General features: G+C 44.7%; 1 protein-coding gene across 1 annotated transcript in view; it reads right to left on the bottom strand.

Annotated features, from left to right (window-relative positions):
• LOC118794781 (zinc finger protein 385C-like) overlaps positions 1–19928 on the bottom strand; it is a 133040-nt gene that overhangs the window by 22078 nt on the left and 91034 nt on the right. The gene's annotated exons all lie outside the window — the stretch shown is intronic.

Genomic DNA, 19928 nt, shown 5'->3' with positions numbered 1-19928 from the left:
TATGCAGGTGTGCTTTCCCTGGAGGTCTGGTATTAGCGAACAATTCGCCCCACTCAGCTCACGGAGACCAAGACAAGAGTCTGCTGCCTTTTTGTGGTTCGACCACAACAGGCGACCAGCCCGATGAGAACCGTTCAGAAACCAAAACAAAAAAACTTGTTCCAAAACCATTCCTGGATATATTGCCTACATACAGTAAACACAAAAAAATGGACAGGATAAGGAGCGAACTGGAGAACAGGCTCTCCCGATCACGATCTCACGATCTCAATTAAGGATGGCGGCATCAGCAGGAATGCACAATGGGTGCAGTCAGTGCAGGCGGTTCATGGCTGCGCTGAGGTCATCAGAGGCCTGGATGAGTGCATGTGGTCACCTCCCTTTGCTATGTGTGGAAGGGACACAAAGGCCCACTGACCACATGGTCACACTTCTCCACAGGTTTCTTTAGATATGCATTGATTGTTGCTTTCTTTTTTCCTGATGGAGAATCCATAAAAATGTATGGCACATGTTCAGGTCTTGGTAATGGTGTTGATGTGGGATTGTGATTATCGGGAGTGGACAAGCATGTCTTTGCCGCGCTGGAAGGAACCTCCTGGCAGCAAGGAACGTTATCGCTCGGATTCCAATTGTCATTTCCACAGCAGGCTATTAAATCAGAGCCACGCCGTACGGCTGATAAGCCGAATGCAACTGAACTAAAAAAGCATTAAGCCCACCGCAAGGAAGGTCTGTTATCTCTATGCTGGAGACGTGTGTGTGTGTGTGTGTGTGTGTGTGTGTGTGAGAAAAACATCACACAGCATTTGAGGTCCTTTCTGCTCTGACAGCACAACTCACAAGAAAGAATTTCATGAGGGAACAACCCTGAAGAGGAATAAACCCTACATGAACGCCCCCTTCCCCCCCCCAACCCCACCTAACCTTAAGCTTCTTGTGTAAGTTTCCCAGCAGCCCCGTGGCATCCTATCTGTTTGAATAAGTCAGCTGTGTTTGAGTGTGCTGGAAAGGCAGCGCTGAAGGGGGCGGAGCTCGTTCTGCCCTGTCCTGCAGCCACGGCTAACCTCCATCCATCACTTTCTTTCACTCTCTGTGCATTCACAGAACTGGCCTGCGAGAGGAGCGTGCCTGTGCCTTGTATGTTCTCGTCACCCAGCCGAGCTGGTAGTTTCGGGGGGGGTGGGGGGAGGGGTTGCTGGATGGTAGGTGGGTTTTCGGTTCAAGATGATTAAGACGGCAACCAACAGGAGCGGGCTACACCCCGCAACACAACAAGAGCAGGAAAATCATAAAGATCTGAAAGAAGCAAAAAAGGGAGGGTCACAGCTGATAAAGGCCATATTACAAAGCTGTTCAAAAAATGGCACAGATCTCCGTAATTTCTACCTTTTTCTAAAGCAGAGAGGATGTGTTTTAATACAGCAGTGTACATCTGTCCTGACACAGTCAGGAGCAGGTGCTGATTCATTCGCATGACGCAGGGTTTCGCCAGGCGTGAAATGGACTATTTCGGGCGCACACGTGCCCCTTGCCCCCCCCCCCCCCATAGCTAGCTGGCCTTCCGCTGCTCGCTTCCAGCCCTTCTTGACATCTTTCCCACATCACAGCCACCGCGGGCTCGCATGGGAGGGTGCATGGTGACGCATGCTTCACGTGGCGTGATCCTTCCTTCCTGCTCTTATTCACACTGTGCAGTAAGACAAAACGCATGGGAGTATGAGTATCAGTACCAGCCCGGTTCTCTTGTGACCTCCTATGCGAGCCCGCGGCGGCTGTGCTTTTTTGCTTGACTGTTGAATTCCACCTGAGAGCGGAAGCCAGCTGGATTGGCACCCATGCAAGTTTCCAAGTGTCTCAGTGAGCCTCCATGCCAGAGATCAGGACACCTCAGCATGGTACAAGAGAGATTAACATGACCCCACTGTGTCCTTGTGTCCTTTTAAGAGATGTCATTATTTATTTCAGCTTCAAAGCCAAAAATAACAGACAATGTCACATTATGAAATGATTGCCATTTTTCACTTTTTTTCCAGGATTTCCAAGGTACGTGAAAATCTGGTGTGGCTCACATGGCAACCATTTCTAGAGGTCGTTTCATTGGCCTTTAAAACGAAATCACAGCTTTCAACACTTCACAGGTTTTTCTGATTACTGACAATGCAGTAATTGACCTCTTGTTCCTCAGAAATGATGCATTTTCCAGCCCTCTAAGTAGTAGTTAATATAAAAAATCCTTTATGCTGAGAGCTATCAGAGGGCACGGGACTGCGAAGCTGTAGCTGTGAAGTGCAAAATGAGCATTCAGTTTTAAAAGTGCAGCTTCTAAGAACGGTTTAAAATAAGCGCCACATTCTGCCACATTTCAAGTGGAGCTTGCACCGTTCCTGTTAGATTCACGCTGAACGTGAGAATGTGCGCCAAATGAGAGAACGTGCAGTAACAGTCTGGGGGCAGTAAACTTTCCATCACGCTGTAGCTGTGAAGGCACAAGGTGCCTTGTTTACGGTGCGCTTTACAATTCGATCTATTCGATTTACCGTACTTCTCTTGCCATCAAACACGTTGTGTCTCCTGGAGCTCTCCGGGTCCTTGGTTCAAACGAACAAAGTTCACACCAGTCAGAGTAAACAAACAACCGATCAACCGCAGGAATAAACCGGTGTCTTTCTGCGGCGTTGTGAAAACCACTCGGAGAGGTGAGACGGGAAAATCAAAATCAGCAGATTACAAGCGTTTCCATCCCTGCGGCAGAGGGAGAGGACAGTCTCTTTGTTGTTGGTCTTTTGTTCCTGTACAGTTCCACACAGAATGCTGTCATTGTGGAGCAGAAAGTGACCGACCGGGAGCCACGCAGAACGCAAAGGAGGAAATTACAGCCACAAAAACAGTGGCTGGATCCCCCCCCCACCCCCCAGGACACATGCTGGGAGAGGCTCTTGTTGACGAATGTGGTAAGAACAATAACAGGGAAAAGGACTGGACCATTACCCTATGTTAGATGCCCAGCCGCTTCCACAGAGAAGAAGGCACTGTCTGTCATCACAGGCTGGCTGTTCTGTGATTGCTGGGACAGAGTTTCTGTCTTAAGGCTTTGTGGTGTTTGAGGTGTTCCAGTGCACTGCATGTGTGTCTTGTCAGTATCACATTCTTTAATGTAAGTCAAAGCAGTTTTTTAAAAGAAAAACAACAAAGAAACCTACAAGGAATGGTCACTTTCACTGTGACCTGCTCTGGCCAGCAGTTTGTGCTTATAATACCATGACTAAGGAGAGCATTTCTCCAGCAGACACCCTTATGCATGGCCGCTAACAATGCGATTTCTCTTACACACTCAATAAATCATCTGAACAGCTGGATTTTTACCAGAAGAGGTGGGCTTGAGAACTGAAAGGGCTGAGGCAGCTCGGATTCTAACACACAGCCTTCACGTCTATAGTCTATAGTCTAGAGTGCATATCACAGGAAAACAGTAGCAACGCCATCAATATGTATTATGACCTGCATATATCACACACACATGCACACACATCCAGACCCATGCATATTCACCTGGAGCCAGCCAGATTTGATAAGTAAGTGGAGGTGAGTAGCACAGTACAATAATTCCCAACCTCGGCTGCTTTGTCTCTAATCAAACATCTTGCAAATCAAGTACCAACCTGCTAAGCTATTCAAAGAGCTCTGTGCGCTGGACTCAATACCCTCTCCAATCCAAAAAAGTGCTTTTTAATTCTGACAGAATGACCACCGCCACCTTTTCTCTCTTTTTTGTACAAAAAGGAACATTTTAAAAAGCCCTGTGTAAAGCAAATTCCCTGAAGCTTATGAGGGGAAAAAAGAAAATAAAATTGGACTGCAGTTTGAACAGATTAGATCTCCTTTAATGTACTCCTGCTCGCCGTCTGACTCGAGAGTAGCAGCTTTAATCTTTAGACCCCACCCGATCCATGGCAGAGAATTAGCCCTTTCAATGAAAATCTCCCCCATTCTCTCACCTCCATTACACCTATCATTATACTACCGGGCCCCCAGGTGCCTAATAAATAGCCGTCAATCTCAGAAAGGCACTGAAGAAGCACAAAATGTAAGATGCGCCCATGGAGAACAATGTGCAAACGAACCACAGTTTGCAGCCAAAGCAATAAGCAGAAAGCAGACTCTGTGGCACAGTATATCTGTGATGTAATTCCCCTTAGCCTGTATTCTATAGGGCCCTTCCGGTGCAGAGTGCACCCTATAGCAGTACGTAGTGCAGTGCAGTTTAACCCATTACCTGCAGATGGAGTGCAGCCTTCAGGGACGTTGCCTTGTCGGCTGCGACATTCCTTTTGATCCAAGCTTCGATTGAAAAACACTTTCTGCTTGAGCTGCACGTCAAATCACCAGTGAGAATTCCAGAGGTATCCCCAGATACCAGAAAAAAGCATACATGTGCAAGCTGAATTGCTCGTTTGCAGGCCAAATAATCGTAGCCCCCCCCCCCCCCCCCCCTGCGTGGCACATGCAGGCTCATAACATTAGAGGAGGGTAATAATGCCTGTGGTTGCTTTTGTGAAACATGCTTACGTAAGTGAACGCACACCATGCTCCAGAAAAACGTGCGCGCACACACAGCACATCATCATACAGGCTCTTCCGTCGGCTTGTCAACAGAGCTCTGCCTCAGTCCAGGAGTGTCTGTGGCCTGATGGGACAGCGCAAGGCAAGCCCTGCACCACCATCCCCTCCCTGTCACAGAGGTCAGTGCTGACCGCCATCCAGTTGTAATCTGCCTTTCCAATATACTGTTTACAATAGGACACATTGTACAGGGACCTACAGACAATAAGTGCACTGCAGCAACTCAAAGTCACCAGTACTAACAATACGTGATAGCAGAAGAGGTATGTCAAAAATTTTTTTCAAAACTACATTTGTACATAGTGTATGTGGGAAGCAGAGAAGGTCTTTTTGGAGCTAATTTTCAACTGTGGACAAAGTGAGAGCCAGCTGCCGCCACAATACGATGACTCTGAGGCGGGGTTAGTTTATTCTGGCTTTACCCCTCTCAGTGGAGAGGAAGAAGACCCCCGTAGGTGTCCAGCTCAGTGCCAGTGCCCTCAGTTCAAACAAACGCATACGTGGTGTGACTCTTGTCTTAACTGGTGCATGTGAAACCGTTCTTTTTCAGAATCTCCCAGCGGCCTCTTCTGGACATCCACCTGGGATGCGGGCGGCTGAAGGCTGTCAGGAGCTTTGTTTAACTTCAGAGAGGAGAGAGAGGGCAGCTGGCGCTGGCGTTAAAAAGCTAATTAAATTCCTCTTGATCCTGACTTTGGCGAGGGCTACCCCGGGAGCCTTTACCCCATCGTTGGAGAACATTAACTGCAATCAGGTTTAATTAAGGACTGTGGCCGCCTCCCCCCTCCACGGACCTCATTCAAAAACCGCACCGAGGAGATAAAGACACTGTATTTGATTAGACTTCATATGCATGCCTGAGAAAATAAAATCACTAGGTCGACTGATGTTTCTTTAGAGATGAAAGGCGTTCATTTTTAGGTGCTCAGACAGTGCAAGATGACTTTGATTGATCTAAACACAATGCAGCCAAAATGCTGTAATTTTACTGTTTTCTTGATCTGAATCAAAGAGACAGCAGAGCTGGCTCCAGCCAGCTTGCTGGCTGCTCAGTGAGAAGACCAGGTCACTCTGCACTGAGAAAAAAAAACAAAAAGAAAAAACATAACTCTACGTGACTACAACAATGCACACAGAACATTGTGTGATATTCATACGCACTACCTGTGGTATCAGTTCTGAATTCAATTACCGTGGGCGTGAAACACAGCAATTATGGCAGCTCTTCCAACGTGAACACCAAGAGAAGGTAAGGAAAATGGTTCAGAGAGGCCTTCACTCCATTAGAAAGATGACATCTTGTTCTCGCCCTCAGAAAAGCAGAGGCATGGAGACTGTAAAATTTCTGGTGTGCAGCCTGCTGCTGCCCTATTTGCTTTTTTACAGCTCCTGTAATGCAAGCAGTGCATGTGGGTTTGTGGCCTATTTGAGTCCCAGGTGTAGTCAATCCCACCCACCCTTCGCCCCTCAGGACAGCACTTTAATCAAGTGTGCTACTGTGAACAAAACCTTTTTTTGGTTTTGTTAATTGCATGTTTATTTAATGTCAGTGGCACCTTGCTCAAAGGCATTTCAACGAGACTGGCGTGGATCCAGATGTGGAAAATACAGAAATACGCAATCATAGACACAATGTTGATGGACTGTTTTGTTGACACATGAGTGTAGATGTAGGTTTCTCCATGCAGTACATCATGAGAGTGCTGGAATGGTGGTTGGATGAGGTTCATCAAGGAGGAGCTATAGGTTGATGCCCTGGGTTTGGGGGGGGGGGGGGGGGGTGCATATCATATCAATAAAGACTGTGATCTGCTTCACCGCTTGCAATGTTAAGCCATCATAAGCGCCCTCACATACATTAATTATGTTTCACAAAAAAAAAAAAAAACAGAAAGGAGATGATTAATAATTCTGATGAAATATTCCACATAATGACCTGCTAATGGCAATCCCTACGCCTGATGAGATCTTGGGGGAGGATCATCTGCTCGAGTTCTGCTTCGCTTCGTCTCAGCAGAAACCTGCAGCTGTGTGTGGAGAAACCGATCACGGTGTCCAACGACGGAGAGCAACGTCTCCCGTCGAACGGCCTGTGGCAGCTGTGGGTTATCCAGCTTTTTCACCTGTCTGCATCGGCCACCGCTGGACAGGCTGAGAGGACAGAGGTGGAGGGGAGGGAGGTTGGAGTGTCAGTGGTTGCTGAGTGCTGGGGGACGTGGGACTCTCTCTGGCGGGGATCTGAAATGGATCTCGCTAATCCTCCCAGCACTTCAGGAGCCTGGGAGAGGTTTCATTCCTTTAAAGCCGAGTTTTATCTGTACTCCTTTTATCTTTGCTAATGTCCTCTCCGGCGTTTCGGGTCTTAGTGTCCCGCTATTTAAATACGATAAAGCAAGGAACGGGGGGCCTCGACCTGGTCCAGTCTGCGGCAAAGGGAAGCCATGCAGTCCATGTAATGATGTGGACACTGCCGATGAGCCAGTGCAGTATGGGTTAGTGTTGCATTGTCAGAAGCATCCGTTAACATTGTCTCATGCGATGTACAATGACATCCATGTGTTATGAAGGGTGCACCTTAACAGTGAACAGCATCATGTTGTGCCAGTTGAAAAGCTTTGAAAAACGAGGCTTGATACTACTTAAGCCAGTGCCAAAGGCTCTGGGGAGAAACCTGCACTGGAAAAACACTCTCTGGTCATGTTATGTTTGGGATGCGGAAGAACATCAATAAGAATCGCAACTTAATCACAAGTTAGATCAAAAGACCTGGAGGCTTTGGGCTCAAGCTTCCAAGTTTATAATATCTGTGCTTCTAAAAAGCATATGAACATTGTTGTTAGTACAATGAACAGCAGTGTGATTTGTCTAAATGTATTTGATGAAACCATATCTGCATTGCTTTTCATAATTTCATAATGCATAGAGTTGAGAGGCCTTTGGGTAAGTAAGTGCGTGTAAGTCTTCTGTTATAAAGTAATCATCTGTGGTTTATGATGGCATCTTGTGTGCTGGACTGTTTACAAAATGATGAATTGTGGCTGCTCTGTGCATCAGATTAACTACTTTGGTTAAAATGTTACTATATTGAATGGGAGACTATTATACACTATCTATATATTGATTACCTTTTGCTACTGACAAATATGCCAAAATCCCTACTGCATTGCCCACATAATGAGGGGGAGTTTTACCAATAAGTTTCCAAACTATAAAATCATTCGATCCCAATGAGCTTGCTACAAGACCACCACAGATACACACTTATGGAATTAAATGAAAGGACGGCGTGCTAAAAGATGCAGAAAACAGGATAAAAATGTGTCCCTAGGGCTCCAGAGCTCATTGTGTAGTGGTACACGGCAAAATTTACAGTTCATGAATAAAATATGAACTCAGACAGCAGTTTAAATGGGATCAATACATTGCCTCTGGCATGACTGCAAAGCTCACATCAAATTGAGGAATGTCAGACTCCCCTTTTGAAAAAACACAGGCGCATGCTGTATATTCATAATGAGCTGGAGCGTGCTGTTTTAGGACTGGGAGCTTGCTCACATGCATGTCCAGAAAGGTCAACTAATCGAGGGCTCACATGTGTGCTTCCCTAAGGCTCACAGTGCAACGTTCTCGGCGATGCATGTATTGCAACCGTATTACAGCATCAACTATGATGTAAATCTCATTCATCAAGCAAAACGATTGGCCGTACACAATGGGCAAGGAGAAGCCAAACAAGTCAGGGCTAAGCGAACCCGTTCACATTAGTGCGGGTGCGTAAACAACATGCGGCGTGGTACTCCTTTTTGTTTCTCTGGCTCCGCGGTTTCGTTCTTCTCAACGTGGAAGATTTCGGCCGACGGAGTGGAAACTCAGGGTGATGCCTCCTCTCCCTGGAAGAATCTTTAATGAGTTTTGTCAGGCGGGAGCACGGCGAACACAACCTGAGGAGAAGCGTAGCCCATCTGTCTGGAAGATGCGATAAGCCCCAAGCCACGGAGAAACAAATTGCACTGTAGCTCCTCCGGGGCCCACCGGGATGAGACCCGAGCGGGAGCGACAGTTATGATTTTTAACATGACGGCGCGAAATCAAAGGCATTAATCTATGCAGATTCTGCCGACGGCAGGCAGTAGATCTGCCATGGCAGCTGTACACCAGAATCCAGCAGCCTGATAAATAGGGAAACAAGGACAGTAAATGTTCTGGAATGCTTCACGCCCTGGGCCCGAACGCTGAGGAACACAGGGTTGTACACGGTCACCCTTTTCCATTATTTAACCTCGGCTTGCTCAAATTATATCGCCCGCAAGGTCAGACTGTAGTTTTTATAAGGGTACCTGGGGGTGTTTTCTCAGATGAGAACAGAGCGACCGTTATGTTAGATGCAGGAAAATGTGCACCAAACAGCCCTGTGAGCATCATCTACTCGATGTGTTGCAAGATGTATCAGTCTGGATGCTTTCCATGGCTTCATTTTTTTTTTTTTTTTACTGTATTGGCTTCTCTCTCTGGAGCACATTTTGGACATTCACCTTTGGAATGGGTCTTCCATTCTTGCTTGAGGTGAGTGCCTTGTACCACAGTAGTAACACTGGTGTTCTGGAAACCGATGCCTATTGGAGGTTGGTGTAAGTATTGCGATAGAAAGATGCGCTAGTTTGACCCTGGCTATTGAGCTGGTGTCATATTACACCGATTACATTAGATATAAATGACATACGTTTTAAATGATAAAGCACCGTAAAGAAACATAAACTCCTTTCATGTGTGTTGTCCACCATTAATACAATACTTTTAAATAGTACATAGCAGTAAAGCAAAACAGATTTAAAAAGAAAGAGAGGACAGTAAGAGCACAAAGAGGATTCTGAATCTTTCTATTATATATACATATAAGAGCATAAAGAGGATTTTGAATCTGTCTATTGTATATCCATATATATATATACACATATATAGAATCTCGTATGGGTTTGAGTGTTTGCACAGCAGAGAGACAGTACTCTGCATCAAAGGTTTATTTCCCCACTTCTACCTTTGTTCAGTTACATCTTGTCAGGTAAATAAATTGATGGAGCAGCTGTGCTGGTTTGGAAACTATCTGAAGTGAACTGACTTCTAAAATAACCACAGGTTTTGAAAGGCAGAAGGACGTTGATTTTACATGTATTAAGCACATAAGGATTATAGACATTGCAGCTTTTTTGATGATAGCAGCTCATAATCTGTATTAGCATGAGTTGATAAGTAAGCTCATTTAAAGTAATGTAACTGGCACAACAGTGATGGATTAACTCAGTAAGTCAGTCAGAGTTCTGTCAGCCACGTAACCCAAGAATGTGACACAAAACAGCTAATTTACGACACTGTCAGAGCACTGCCAGTCCTCATGGGAGCACATTTCCTAAGTTCATTTCCTAAGTAAATTGAGTAATTTGTGAATGTGGCATGAACTCATACTTGAATTTTTTTTTTTAGATGAATAAATATTAGTGTTGACAATTAGGTCAGCCACCACCGCACATGAACGATGACACCTCATTAAAGATTGATTAGCAATGCCTGTGGGTCAGGTCTGATATGGAAAGGGTTTAGGAAATGGGGTATGAAAATTAGGCACTTTAGTGGTTCAAAGAAACACCCAGCTCTGCAACAACAGTGCAGAAGAGCAAACAGTTTTTGTTACAGACTCAATTTCTGCAACTGTACTACAAGCTGAATATTAATGACTTGCTTAAATTTAGAATTTAAATTCCCACTTGACAATATTAACAGACATATCCATTGTGTCATTTCACAGGCACTCTATATTGCTTTGTGTTACAGCCCCCATGGTGCCCTCTCTTTCTTCCTTTCTTCCACAGCCATTCTGTGTTACATATAGGTATAATGTGTTTTGGTGTTACAGCGTATGGGAGAGCTTAGGAAGCGATTGCGGAAAATCGTTTTTGTTTCTGGGATTACTTTCGAGATGCCGCGCAATCTCACTGGGCATGACAGAAATGACTCCAGGTTTTGATGAAAAATAAGGAAAGAAGACATTTGTGGATTAGTGGAGTATTCAGTTTAACCATTTCAAAGGAGAGCTTTCCTTTCACCACGCTTCCAAACACTCCATTTCTGTTCACCCACACTGCTGTCCTCTCACACCTGTTCAGCGATACTATTGTACGATACAGCTCTTACAGGGTATTGTATGTAACAGAATAGTAATGAATGTACAAACTTGAGAATGTTCCTGGGATCAAGTCGACTCTTTCCACTGCTTCTTGCTGTGTGTACCTCTTTTTTTATCGCTGCTAGATAGGTGGTTGTACATTGGTATGATCTATAAAGTTAGGTGCTCGCTAAACAGATGCAGGGGAGTGAATGGAGCAGGAGCAGAAAGCTGCCATAAGGACTGCACTTTATGCGTCTCACTCCTGTGCGGCCTCAGCTTGGAGTCCTGCTGGTGAGATATTTTTGAGGATGCTCTGAAATTTCCCACAGGGAACTCCAGCGTTCATCAACTGAAATACTGAGGCCAAACTGAGGCCAAAAAAAAGAACAAAAAAAATTGCTTGTCTCTGGAAATGGTTCAAGATGAACCCCATCCTGGGAGTCCTGTGTGAGAATGGCTGCAGGCTTGTATTGTCATGTCCCCGTCTAGGGTCAGGGAAGTAACAAAAAAGAAACAACGCAGAAACAAAATAGCAGCTACTGTTAACTTTATTAAAAGAAAAAAAAACAAGAAAACAAAAATAACAATAGCCAAGACAACAACTACAGCTCCTCGAAATGGCTCCCATACGGCTCACAAAAAACAGTCTCTGAAATCACTCTCCAAACACTCGGGAACGGGGTCTTTAAATGTTGGCGCCAAAAAGGGGAACCAATCACCTCGTGGAGTGATTAGTCGAACGTGGGAATGGGCAGGCCTGCAAGATTGACATACATACGCAAATACACAGAGAAAAACAACATCCACAACCCACGGGACGTAACAGTATGACCCAGGTGTGTCTGCCTCGTATGCCCCAGGTTACCAGTCTACAGTTGGCCTGGAGGTTTCTCTCCGATGTCCACAATCTCTCCCATGATATGAGGTACAACTTTAAGACCAGCTGCTCTGCCCTGCTGTTTCTTCCCATCACAAATGCCTCGCTCCAGTCAAAACACCTCCAAAATGTACTGCGGTAAGCGCTCTTTTGACTTAGAGCCTTGGAAAATAAACGCCTAGGGATTTATCCTGCATGTGCTAAGCCTAATTTAAATGTTTATACATTCTCGGAATAGCGATGTCGCATTGGCAAAAATTGTTATGCAAATAAAGTGAGGGTGAAAGGATTCAATTCGGGGCTGGATTCAGAGATGGGTGACAGACTGGAATTAGCAAATTGCCAGATCACATGGAAATTAGCCTCTCATACAAGCCTTAAAGGGGTACTCTATTAAACAATCTATAATTTGATATGTGGACTGAGTCTGAAATGTTCAGTTGAAGACTGAGACCAAAAAGTCCAAAGTTCAGTTAGCGAAGAGCTGAACCACCCCTCCTGACCGCTGAAGGATGTAACGGGAAATAAAGAGGCTTGGAGCAGGAAGTCAGTGGTGGAAGTTGGAAGTTATCAGCAGATAGAACTAATTCAGTTCAATTCTACTTCAGTGCTAAATTCACTGAGCACAAAGAGCACATCAGACAAAGTACAACCTGTTCATTGTCTTTAAGCCTGGAGGAAGATTTTCCGCCGATAACTTCCTGCTCATCTTAGTCTAACAGCCTGGAGCTGCCATATGCCTGTGTTCTCACTGGGTACATGTGAGTGTGACCCCCTACCCTTGGCCCGGGGTCATTCAAAATGGTAATTAGCACTTTCTGTTGATCCCTTCCAGTAATGTCACATAATTATCATTCATGTTTAGTTCAACAGTAATGTGTTTGTGTGGTATATGTTTAAATGCACTCATTGGAGGAAGTCAACCTTACTATTAGGTTACTTGATGGCTTCACTGATATCTCAATGGATGATGGTCATTCCCTGAATACGTGAGATGCTACACTACCCCACTCATCACTGAACAGCACTGTGTATCTGTAGCTCACTTCTCCACCTGTAAACCAAGGAGCACACCTGTCAGTGTATTCATTTGTAACACCTAATGAAGCAAAAGGAACTCTTTCTAAAATATAAGTTGTATCAGCTTTACAATGAATTCACTGTGCCTTTCCCTCCATTTTGTATCTAATACGGGTCACAGGAACAAAATGCAGACATGTCTGTCCTGCCCCTTCCCTGGAAGTGTGGTCAAATCTGGATCCTTCAATAAACAAATAATAAAATAGCAAAAAAGACCTGCTGCATTTCAGCAATGTTCATTATCCCTGCCTGGGCCAAACTACCCTTTGTAGGTAATGTAACACTTACAGAAACCCTGGCCATGTTCATATGGAGCTGAAGCAAGACTAGTGTAAACATAGCATTAGTTTCAGGTGTGTCATCAGCAATCACCCAACCCACTGAGGTATTACAGAAATAAAATGTAACAAGAAACAACATTGGCAACAGAAACAATTCTTTTGTGTTCATCGATAGAACTATCAATCATATCTATCATTAGTCATATGATTTATCATTAATACAGTGTAAGATCCTTTATCATTAATTCTTTCTAACCAAAAACATAACTATGCAACTATACATGAAAACATAACTATGCACACAAGAAAACATAACTATGCACACAAGAATGAAAACATATGCCCAAAACACATCACTGCTCCCCAGGTTTTAAATCCAAACACAACTGGAAACTTGAAAATTACTGAGAATGTAATGGAAACGACCCATAAGCAACATTGTAAAAAATGTATCTTATAACACGTCTTAATGTTGTGTGTATGTATATGATTACACTACAGCATGTAGGTTACATAATGTTCTCGAAAACCCATTACAGATAGTTACTCCCAATCAATGCAATTTAAATTAAACAGTGAATAGGTTATTTTTATCAACTCAGCAGTAATTGTTTCAAATATGCACAATGCATCAGCTTAGCGCTGCAATAATTGCTCATGAACAACAAGATTAATCTACAGAGGCACATCTGTGTGACTTCATTTACTGCTTTTATTGTAATTCATTATGGCCGGTGGACTGATTTATTAAAGTAATTTAGTCACCTCAAATAGCATATGCAACTAAACAAAGGTGAGTGATTATCCTAATGATGGGAGCCCAAAAAACCCAAATTGAAATAAGTCTTTAAAAAGCAAAGCAAGCCAGTTTTGTTAAATCATGCACACGCGACCATCTGAACTGAGCATGTATGAGTAGATGCACATGGACCCACTTACAAATGACCAACAAAGCTAATCAATACATGCAAAGATACACACAAATACACACAAACAGCCACCTGAGATAGGCACATACACGCAAAGACACACACGTACATACACACACACACACATGCTGACAAAGAACCGTCTGAGATACAAATACATAAATATGCCTTATTGTACATGTATTATCTCCATTTAAATGGAATACGAATAAAGTCACTTCCTCTTTTATTAATCCAATGTTTCTTCCAGCCGTCAACAAGGTGTCAACGGAAATAAGGCCTCTGCTTTACTGCAAGCGACACAACAGTAAGGACACTGTGACAGGGCCTGTCTGCTTTGCTTAGGCCGGCATTTTCATCATATACAGTAACGCCACCCGGAACAACTATTTACAGCACAATGTGCAGACTTCAGGCTAGTAAAACTGCAGAAGCCTTCCGGACAACACTGGACATCACCTACCACAGTGACTGAGTGGAATTGCACCGGGGACTGACATAAGACAAACAACAGAAGAAATCCCAATTCTGAATGAATATGGTAAACACTGACACATGGTTGTCAAGATGTTGTCAGTTTTTCTCCTGTAACTGTCAGTTTTTTCATCCAGTTTCATTAGGAAGGCAGGACAACACAAAAAGAAAAAAACAGTTGTTTGCCTGCTGAAACAACCTTTCTGTGAGTACTACAGTCAATGTGTGTAGTACAACCAGGTACAGATTTATGGGGAAGGGGATGATCAAATATTTCAAACACGGCCCATTCTTTCCTGCTGGCTTGTGTTTTGAAAAATCAAAAACAACCCCTAATACTATTGATGAAAGCGACAGCCATCCCACCACAACCACAGACCCGTTTCGGCATTAAATGTGCCGCAAGGATAAGGATTCTTATCAGTAACTTTGCAGGTGCTAGGTGTAGCGGAGTTCTTGGCCTCAGATTCCAGAGCAGCGGATGGAGAGGGAGCAGGGCCCGCCTCAACAGCCACGATCGTCAATCCTCTTAAATGCGGACCGGGGCCACCTGCACACTTTGCGATAAGGGGGGACGCTGTCACTCCAGTGAGCATCGCCTGATACCAGCTGATGTTTTTATGCCTCTCAATTTCTGTCTTCTGTCTGTTGCCGCTTATCAAAATCAGCGCTTTTAATCACCATTGTGAAGGTGGAAACTCGGAAAAAAAAGACAAAGGAGGAAAGAATACCGAGTAGAAGCAAATGTTGCTCAGGTCTCGGGGGGGGGGGGGGGGGGGGGGGGTGAAGGGAAGGAAGAAAGTGAAGCGTCGCACACAAATCAAGGGTGGGCTGCAAACGTAGTGTTTCAAGGCAATTTTATCTGATGGCAGCGCGTTGATTAAAGAGACTGAGTAGCTTATCATCTCTGGTGGATCTCGCGTTTGCGACTATGTAATCAGTGGCACGCCGGCCCTCTCGCTACGCCCCACAGTTTTGATCCATGTCATTTTCACACCTTAATGAGCACAGCGCTTTGCATCCATGCTCATTATGGGAGAATTTAACGGTTTAAAGTCCTCGTTGAGTGGATTCTAATTAAACTCTTCACATTCCAGCTGGTTTCCAAATTCCCCTCTCGGTTGCCATGACAACCAACCCAGCTTGACTGTCCCCTAACATTGGCACGGAGTCTCCGTTTGACAAGTCAACTCGTTCCCTTTCCAGACGGCGCGGGTCGCTCTGCAGTGGGGACAGTAGATCACCTGACCAACACCCAGTCTTCCGAAATGCACCATCATGCAGACTTGCATCTGGAATCTCGAGGACAAGGTGAATCATTAACTAAGATTCTCTTTCGCACAGGAGCTTTTATAACCCTGTTTCACTCTTCTGTGGTTTTATTGAATAATTCATTTGTAGTTTCTGCCCAGGACGCACGCTTGACCTATGGCTGGGGACACGACAGCAGACAGCCATGGAGAGACAGGGCCGGGGGCATGGTGCGCAAAGCTCCCCCCAGAGGGATGCTGGACGGGTAAGCAGCGCGCCCACCCTGTCAGAGCAGCACGGATACAGGGGGACGAGGGGAGAGGGCAGGGGGGATGGGGGACGAGCAGGGCCGCGCGTCAGTCAGACACTGAGTGACATCTGCAGTAACCTTTCCCAAGATCTTTATTAGCCGCTGCAGAACGAACAGGAACACAGATCAGCGGATCCTGCCGAAGAGCGGGAGGAATTTTAAACACACCGTGGCCCCGGCGACAGACAATAAACAGCCAGTTTCTTTATAAACCCCACCACTCTCAGGCTTCACCTTCTGTCAACATCTGTCTGTCGAGCTGAGACAGAATTGCAAATAAAAGGGATGTTTGGGATGAATATTTTGTAATCACACAAATAAACACAGACCTTAGGTTTGTTTGGTCTCATGAGAATGAAGTACCAAAGGGAACGAGAGGAATTTCATCCTCACCCTAAAGCCTTGCGTATCTGATAGCTAAGATACCAAATGCACACTTTGACTTGTTAGCCTAACACCTTTCCTTCCCCTGGAGGATGTTGGGAAGTCTCCGTCGGCCAGGCCAGACAGACTCACTGGGTCTGAGCCTAGAGAAAACAGCCTAAACACAGAACGGACCCCGACACAGGAGGTCTACAGCTGCTGGAACCGAGAGGATGAGATCGATTTCCCTGATGAACAAAACGCTCTCTTTGTGAGGGACCATGGGAGATCTCGGAGGATGATGGCTCCCAAATGAAACTCAGTGAAGAGCCCTCAGCCATCAAAGCGTGGCACTCACCAGAGAAATCAGAGCTCAGAATTGATAGAGAGATGAGAGAATGAGCTGGAGGTCACTGGGTTGTGTCCGTTGTAGTGTGCGGCAGATTACATCATTGTTGTGTGTGATCTTTAAGTAACCTGGATGCTTGCTGCACATCTCCGCACCCTTGAGAATATGCATGACACTGCAATGACACACTGGAATGTCAAAAAATAATTCCATGTAACCCACAATAATAAAAATTAGTGATGGTTTTCTAATGTATAATTTGTAAATGTAAGATGTGGTCAGTGGGGCATAATGTCTCCTTAGTCCTTTCAGAAATGTTTTTGAAATTCTGAGGTGTGGTACACATTATAGATAAATAGATTTCAAAATTTATAATTGTACTCTGAAATACAGGTTTCACGTAGGCTTTTATCCAGTTAGAAGTGCAAATCAAGAGCATGTTTTATCAGCAGTGAAACTGCTATTGACCTAAGCAATGTTTCTTATATCCATCTCTTTACAGGATAGTGGCTTCTGCAGCTAGCATTTCCCAGCTAATTTCCCAGTAGCAAGGAATACATTCTAAAACTGTCTTTAACACTTCCTCCAAATCTTCATTTAATACTTCTTAACTCATCCATTGAATTAGCAGAGGCTCTTATCCAGATTGACTTAGAGTTTCCATTCAATACATATCCATTCAGCTGAATATTCAACTGGCACACTGAGGTTCAGTAGCACACTCAAGAGAACAAACAGCGGAATCCCACCTGCACTCTTCAGTCTGCAACCTTTTGCTTACAAGAACATTTCTGTGTCCACTGCTCCAGACTGCCACCTCTATTTCGAGTCTAATCTCAATGCCAGGCTGAAGTGTTGTGTCCTATTTGCTTTCTTTTGCTGTTTGCTCATACGCTGGGTTCACTCAAACCATTTTAAAATGCAGGGGAAACAATGCTGTTTGTTGCTGAAAGGCACTTATATAGATGGGCTGCAGAATGATCAAAATGAGCCATTTCAAGTAGGTTATTTTGACATTGCTTGCTGCTGTACTGAGCATTTTTTTCCACCTGTTTTTTCCCCTTTATAAATCTAGCCCTGTCGTGATCAACTTTTTAATAATAAGCCACGCCAACGGGCTCAGAGACATTTTGAAACAACCAGTCTGATGTTACACAATTAGGCAGACATACGATTTTCCATGTAGTCACATTCTACTCCCCTGAAAGGAGACTACAAAACAGCTTTTAAGATGCCTTGATAAAACAGTAATTAAAAACCAGCTGGCAGAGATGAAGGCCTGAGTTCCACCATCCCATCAAAACACACACCATTTAACCATATAATCCTTTCAGTGGCGTCCATCGTTCCACAATTTGCTTATCTCTGTTTATTTTTCAGTTGAAAGCCACCAGACAACTTGATACTGAAGACATTTATTATTGATGAAATGATAAACAATACAGTGCTTAAGCAGTGACACATACCCAAAGGACATACATTGTGCACTTTATTTAGACCACATGTTCTGTCTTGTCATTTGCTTCTTGGAACTGCATAAAACTTGAACAGTCTGTGTTTTTCTTCTCTGAGACAAAGAGGATTATCAGTCTCAGGCTTTACGTTTAATCTCAAAAGGCAGCTTAAAGAAGTCCTATATGCTGAAGTGCTCAAACCCATCATACATGGAAACCATCTGAGACACATCAGCACATATCAACAGTTGCTTAAAGGGGTACGCATGCAGTGGCATACTGCTATGAACTGGAGCCGTGGTCACGGTGTCGAGGGTAAAAACAGTGTTTTCATTGATTTCATCTCGAGAAACCGAAGGAGATCCGCTCAAATCCCCACCAAGCCCCTTCTGTCTGTAGCAGCACAATCCCCCTGTGATTACTCCAGTCAGTCTGTGGAGGGATGGATATACTATGTTCGGGCCACTAGCAAAGAGAGTAGCTCTCTCTCTCTCTCTGTCACACACACATGTTCCTGTATGTGTGTGTGGAGGGTGAGGTTAAAGTGAGCAGACTTGTTTTGTAAATAAAGGCGGAGAAGTCAGACAGTGTGGGGAATGACCACTGAAGCTTTCAGAAACGAACAACAGTGGAGGCGTCCCGGGGGCTCAGCTGGCAAGGCATTGGTCTTCAGCGCACAGTGTAGCCCTATGGCCTGGGAAACCAGCTGTGTCATTTATCAACAAAGAGACCCCACTGCAATGGAATGAAAGAACAGTATTCAATATGTCATGCATCTGCAAGTTGGCTGGATGACATAAGTGGAGTATCACCTATCCTCCAATTTGCATCCACTTCACCGTGACACATTGTGTGAGTGGTAGTGCAAAAACTGCATGTGAGTTTATGAGAGGATCGCATTGCTCTCACCTCAGCACTCCTGCACAAGTGCAGAGGTTGCCAAGGTAAGCAAGCATGAAAGGGAGAAATGAACACCAGGCAAAATGGCAAACAAAAACCAGCCTTTGACTCTGTTAAGACATAATCAGAGTTATTTGGCAGGAAGCGCATGCTGGCGGTGTCCATGCAGGGTGAAGAGATGCCACCAGGGACTGCCCCCAAACAGCAGGGAAACCGCTAGATAGATTAGGCTTTCTCAGAGGAGGTGGAAACAGATATGTCAGTGGTGTCAGGAGTGGTGGTGGTGTTTTCGCAAGAAGATCGCATGGAAGATTATTAAAGTGTGGCGGCCAGGGATGGCAGTGAGAGAATCCACTACGTGGCCGGTTTTGGGAAACAGGGCAGCTGAAAATCAATTACTAGAGCGACTGGGGTTGCTAGGGAGGGACAGAGGCAGCCAGAATGACTTCATCGCGGGCTGGAGCAAAGCACACAATAACAAAGTGTCTCTTTCATGGGAAGTGTCATCTGTGCTCTGGTCTCCTCCAACAAAGGCAGTGAGGATGTTTGCTTTGGAGCTTGTATTTGAAGGAAGCCCTGAAAATAATGATGGCTGGCAAAAAGAGATTTCTCAGGACCAGACTGGGTTCTCCTCTAGATTTGGTTGAAAGGATCTGTTTGCAGCAACTTGTGGAGAGCATAAAGCACAAACCCCTGGGCTGTTGAGACCATGAGAATGCCTACTGTAATAAACCTCTCTACAGCCAGTCTCTCCACTCCAAGGAGGTAGGAGTGGAGAGCCTGACAAGGAATTCAAGTGCTGAAAAGGAGATACTTTGCTGAGAATCTAACAACCAGGGACAGAGGAATTCACTGTCCTCATCTCATTTAACACTAA

The sequence above is a fragment of the Megalops cyprinoides genome, chromosome 19 (assembly GCF_013368585.1).
Source record: "Megalops cyprinoides isolate fMegCyp1 chromosome 19, fMegCyp1.pri, whole genome shotgun sequence".
In the NCBI taxonomy this organism is placed as follows: Eukaryota; Metazoa; Chordata; class Actinopteri; order Elopiformes; family Megalopidae; genus Megalops; species Megalops cyprinoides.
Note: the sequence above shows the minus strand (reverse complement) of the source record. Positions and strands in the feature narration are given on the sequence as shown.